The sequence below is a fragment of the Haliotis asinina genome, chromosome 6 (genome assembly GCF_037392515.1).
Source record: "Haliotis asinina isolate JCU_RB_2024 chromosome 6, JCU_Hal_asi_v2, whole genome shotgun sequence".
Classification (NCBI taxonomy): domain Eukaryota; kingdom Metazoa; phylum Mollusca; class Gastropoda; order Lepetellida; family Haliotidae; genus Haliotis; species Haliotis asinina.
In genome coordinates, this window is record NC_090285.1 from 15,568,264 (window position 1) to 15,574,255 (window position 5,992).

The 5,992-nt window shown below is 43.1% G+C and overlaps 1 protein-coding gene across 1 annotated transcript in view; it reads right to left on the reverse strand.

The window, feature by feature from the left end:
* LOC137287230 (uncharacterized) overlaps positions 1 to 5,992 on the reverse strand; it is a 66,238-nt gene that overhangs the window by 53,860 nt on the left and 6,386 nt on the right. The gene's annotated exons all lie outside the window — the stretch shown is intronic.

Consider the following 5,992-nt stretch of genomic DNA (forward strand, 5'->3'; position numbering starts at 1 on the left):
GCCACTGGATCGATGCCTCGATGCGTGTCGATGAATCGTCAAACCACTAACTATCCATCTAAACTTTTACATCTTTTTTATGTAACTGTATTACTGGCAACCTATTTAAAATAGTACTTTATAAATTTCGAGAATACATTAAACAAATTTCTCTAGATTATCAAATAACAAGCCTACCCTTACCACAGTCTAACTAAACTTAACCTCATGGCTTTCGTTTCGCAAAGCACTGAGGCTAAGTGTACTTAGACTGACCCTTACCGCTTAAATACTAGCTCATATGCATGTGGATGGGAAAGCATTCGGAGCAATATCAGGAAATAAGAAAATATAATATTTTGGAACACTAATGGTAAATACCTTCAGTTGATGCACGTTTCTTTTTCTTAGTACTGTGATACTTAAGCTTTAAAATGAATACGTTAAAATTGCAGGCAAAATGTAAAATGTATAAACTTGACCCCAAATGGCATTCTAGAGGTAACGTATCTGTCACGTGACAAAATCTTCAAATGGTCTGCTTTTGAGTGTCTGTGTGAGAATATCTACAACTGGGAAGTCGTTTTAACATCACATCTAGGCACTATCCAATTTTGATTTATTACATAGCATGAAAGGAAGAAATACAATTCGTTTTCAAACGTTAACAAATGAGAACTGGTGCCTGTTAGTGGAGAATGAAGGAAAAATCAATAAATAACATCTACAACGGTGTAGGTCACATTAAATTAAACGAAGCCTAAATGATACACCCCCACAAAACATCTGTTACCAATGTGCATGCAATGTAAGTAAATGAAAAAGTCGGGCACAGTCAAGGACGTTTCGGTTTTCTATTTTTCTAAAACACAATTGCAACATTCTTGCTAGGTGAATAAACCTTTACTGTTCTGAGAAAGGGATTCAGATAAAGGTGTGTTGCCAGTTTGGTTTGGTTTCTTAGTTGTTGGAGTGAATGAGTGAATTGCAGCTATATGGCAGCGCCCTGTGTATGATCGGTTCTGGAGCAGACAGTCAAGTGATTAACAGCATGAGCATCGACCTGCGCAATTGGAATCCCATGACATGTGTGAACCAATCAGCGAGCCTAAGCCCCCGATCCTGCAAGACTCCTCTTCCGACAAGCATAGGTTACTGACGACAAGCATGGGTTACTGAAGACAAGCATGGGTTACTGACGACCAAATATAACCCTGATCTTCTCATATTTATCCTATCTAAACTATATGTTCTGAAAGTGGCAAAACCATATCAGTTTTAACAGGTACGAAACAGGTTTTATCGAGATCTCCCTCCCTCCCTCTCCCGACACACACACACGCACGCACGCACGCACGCACACACACACACACACCTCCCTCTTTCTCTTTCCCCATAAAGCAGGTGAAGTAGTACACATGAAGACATTCAACATGGCACGTACACTGTACTCTGTGTTGTCTGATCTGCCCACTACAGCTGCCAGAGCGCCCAGTGTACGAGCTTGTTTGAAGCAGGTGACATTGATGTACACGATGATGAGGCAGTTACACGTCGAGAGCTCATGATGCTACGAGAGCACCCAGTGCAATACTGGTCATGTCATGTCTATCAAGATCATTTTTGTGGAAAGCAAGATTTATGGATGCCAAGTTCCGTATTGTGAACAACCCTTTCTTGCCAGTATAAAACGACTCTGCTTGTCGTAAGAGGCGACTTACAGGATCGGGTGGTCAGGCTCGTGGACACATTTCATCGGTAGCCAAATTGCGCAGATCGATGCTCATGCTGTTGATCACTGGATTGTCTGGTCCAGACTCGATTATTTGGAGACCGCTGCCTTATAGCTGAAATACTGCCGAGTGCGGCGGAAAAGTAAACCCACTCACTCACTCATTGTATTGTGAATGACACACGTTTTAGGATGTACGCCTGCTCCTTCATCACATGACACGACGTTTCGGTGTGTAAACTTGCGTCTTCATCGGGTTATCATCGTGTGTTATTCACAACAAAGAAGTTGACATACTTACACCTTGCTTATCTTATGCATTTCATTTCTAAATGCCCTTCAAAGATAAGATCATGTTTGTCAAAAACAGGGATCGAATGAATGAGTGAGTTTTACGCCGTTTTCGGCAATAATACAACATTATCACGGCGGGGGATACCAAAATGGACTGAGTTATCCGACCACGATGAATCGGATGATTCCCTCACTTAGTTAAGTAGGTGGACGCCATTAGTCAGCTTAAGATTCGAAAGCTTGTGTCATGACCGCAATGGAAGATTATGGGGACTTTTAAGAGAAGGGGTGTACGAAACTGGCATTCACTTCTTTATCGTTGTCATAAGTGTATCAATGAGGAAGGGAACACTATTTATGGTGTACACTTGTCGGAGATAGGTCAAGCTGGTCTAAAGTGTGACCAGCTCAGCAGATTAAGCCCATGGGAACTGCCGACACTTGTCAGACATATGTCAAGCATGTCGGGACCAGCCTTAGCTAAAGAGATAGCTAGTCAGTCATCAGCCTTGAAATTCTTATTTGTATATTTTTAAACACAGCCGGTGCTCTTGAAACACGTGGCGGACTAAGAATGTGTATAACTTTGTGAGGCAGGGCGACCAGTATACACACGGTTTCCGAAGTCTACCAAGGACAAGCGGTGACGTCAGACTCACTTGTGCCAATCCAGCTCATGTGCTCCCCAAGTGTCGACCTGACTTCGCTGCCTTGTCTGTAGGACTCGTTGAACTGTTCGCCCACCTTCACGTATTTGTACCGCGAGAATAAACACGCCCAGTCTTCGTACACTTCGCACTCGTGCCAGAAGTGCTACAATACGCTGAAACTAAATCCTTTTGATCTTTCAATGAGACGCTCGGGACATTAAGTCCCCCCGTGCTAGTAGTGAGTTTAATTTTACGCCGCACTCTGCAATACTTCCGTTTTATGGGGGCAGTATGTAAATAATGGAATCTGGACTAGACAATTCAGTGATCAACAGCATGAGGATCTTTCTAAGCAATTTGGACCTGAACAAAACAACCAATCAATTTTATGTGAACTTCACGTTTCATAAGAATATGTTATACTTATCAATTCCGGTCGAGGTTGGTTGGTTGGTTTGTTGTTTTACGACGCACTCAGCAATATGACGACAGACTGTAAATAATTGAATTTGGACCAGACAATCCAATGATCAACAGCATGGAACGTCAATCTACGCAATTGGGATAGGATGACATGTCAACCCAGTCAGCGAGCGAGACCACTCGATCCCGTTAGTCGCCTCTTATGACAAGAATGGGTTACTGAAGACCAGTACTAACCCGGATGTTCACGGATCTGTACTATTCGAACAAGTGACACTCAGAAGTACCAGTGGACTGTGGACTAACCCGTGAAGGTCCCGGGATAGAATAGGCCTTCATCAACCTACGAGGGTTGGCTGAAAGTTCTAAGCCTCACTGTGAAAAAAAGTTACAAAGTCCACGTTTGTAATTTATTTTTCTACATAGTCCCCTTCCAAGTTCACAAACTTTTGCCAGCGATGCTGCAAGGCCCGAATCCCGGTCAGGAAGAAATCTTCTTCAGCTACCCTAAAACAATCAGTCACAGCAGAAATGACGTCATCATTACTTGCAAAATGGCGACCGGCGAGTTCCTTTTTCATTTTGGGGGACAGGTGGAAGTCAGAAGGAGCCAAATCAGGTGAATAAGGAGGATTGTCAATATGTTCAAAGCCACAATCGCGGATTGTTGACATGGCCACCACCGATTTGTGAACAGGCGCATTGTCTTGGTGGAAGAGGACACCTCTAGCGATCATCCCTCGTCGTTTGGCTTTGATTGCTTCTCGCAACTGGTTCAGTAGATCAGCATAGTATCTGCCGTTGATAGTTTGACCTTTTTCAAGATAATCAATGAGCAGAATACCCCTGGAATCCCAAAAGACTGATGCTATCAACCTTTCCAGCTGAAGGAACAGACTTGGCTTTCTTCGGAGCTGGTGAATCAGGATGCTTCCACTGTTTTGACTGTAGTTTTGTTTCTGGTTGAAAGTGATGTATCCAGGTCTCATCCATGGTTACAAATCGTGCCACAAAATCATCGGGATCTTCTTCAAAACGACGCAAATTGTCAAGGGACGTCTGGAACCTGACACGTTTCTGTTCTGCTGTCAAGAGCTTTGGCACCCATCTTGCAGAAACTTTAGTCATTCCTAATTCGTTGGTGATAATATGCTCAACCCCCTCATGAGAGATGCCCACTACACTAGCAATATGTCGAGTAGTCAATCGTCGATCATCCATCAACATATCGAGCACACGCGTGATGTTTTCTGGAGTGGTTGCTGTTGAAGGCATTCCTGAGCGTGGGTCATCATCAAGGCTTTGTCTGCCACGCTTAAATTCTGCAGCCCACTTCTTTACTGTGGAAAATGAAGGAGCATCATCCCCTAGAGTGGAGACCATGTCAGCATGTATCTGTGTTGGGGACATCCCTTTCTTTTGCAAGTACTTGATGACTGCCCTGTATTCAGTTTTGTCCATTTCTGATGATTTCAGAGGGTAGGTTTACCAAAAGAGCTGTAGTTGAGATAAAACTATTCGTACGTTTGTAGTTCTTGTGTCTATGATTCACTAAATGATTGTCCTCATTGGTGGTAAACACCTGTCTCTACCTGGTGGGAAAAAACCACTCAGACTGAGAACTTTTCAGCCAACTCTCGTATGCTTGCAATAAAAGGCGACTATGCTTGTCGTAACAGGCGATTGACGGGATCGGGTGGTCAGGCTTGCTGACACATGTCATCAGTTCCAAACTGCGCAGATCAATGCTCATGCTGTTGATCAATGGATTGTCTGGCCTATACTCGAGTATTTACAGACCACCGCCATATAGATGGAATATTGCTGAGTGTGGCGTAAAATTAAACTCACTCACTACTGTGGACTTAAGTACTTATGCAGCTGACCAAATGACCAGCAGGTGAATAAACTCGATTCACAACAAAGAGTACATTTATGTCACAATTATCACCACTTTTCCCCTTTGAGATAGAAGTCACGGGGGCCAAAAACTTCATCAACGTATATACGGTGCATCAGGTGAGTCAGTTTGGTTTACCGCCGCTTTTAGCAATATTCCAGCAATATCACGACAGGGGGACACCAGAAATCGGCTTCAAACATTGTACCTAGGTGGGGAATCGAACCCGGGTCTTGTGCGTGACGACAGAACGCTTAAAGCACTAGGCTATCCCACCGCTCCCAACATATTAAGACCGTCATTTATACAGCGCCGATACCCCACCAGTGGTAGTATGTATTGATGTATTGATGGAGCGGCTGTGACAGAAGGGAAAGTGTTCCTTTATTCTTTTCCAGACTTTCATCCACTAATACTAAGCTTATGAAAAAACCTGGAATGGAACAAAGGAACACGTGTACTTTCAGGTGTTCCCTTATTCGTTTCCATGAGTATATCTTCTGTGCAATTGTGAGAAAAGCAGGTATTTTCAGTGAAGCAAGCAAAGCTCATCCTCTTCGCGCGCACCTCGTTTGCATTTTATGCCTGAAGACATATACACAAGGGAATGAATAAATGAACACACGAAAGTGCAAGTGTTCCTGTAGTCTTTTCCGTGTTTCCTGCCATGCTTTATTTTGCCATGTGGGTGACAATCTGGAAATAAAGGAACGATGGTACTTTCAATTTTTCCCTTACTTGTTTCCAGGACTATATATGCTGCATAATAGAGACTGGTGATTCTCTGGCACTATGTTAAATGGGTGCGCTTTCAAACACAGCAATCCATCTTAGCTCACATCTAGATCTTGGATGAGCACAATTGGTTTAGGGCTGGTATGAACTATTGTACCACAGACCTGAACTCTGCACACAGGAACTTCACCCACACGGAATTTTGTCCACAATTTTTACATCGTAGGATCTTTCCCCACTATAGTAATATTCCACCCACAATAATCATATAGTATATAA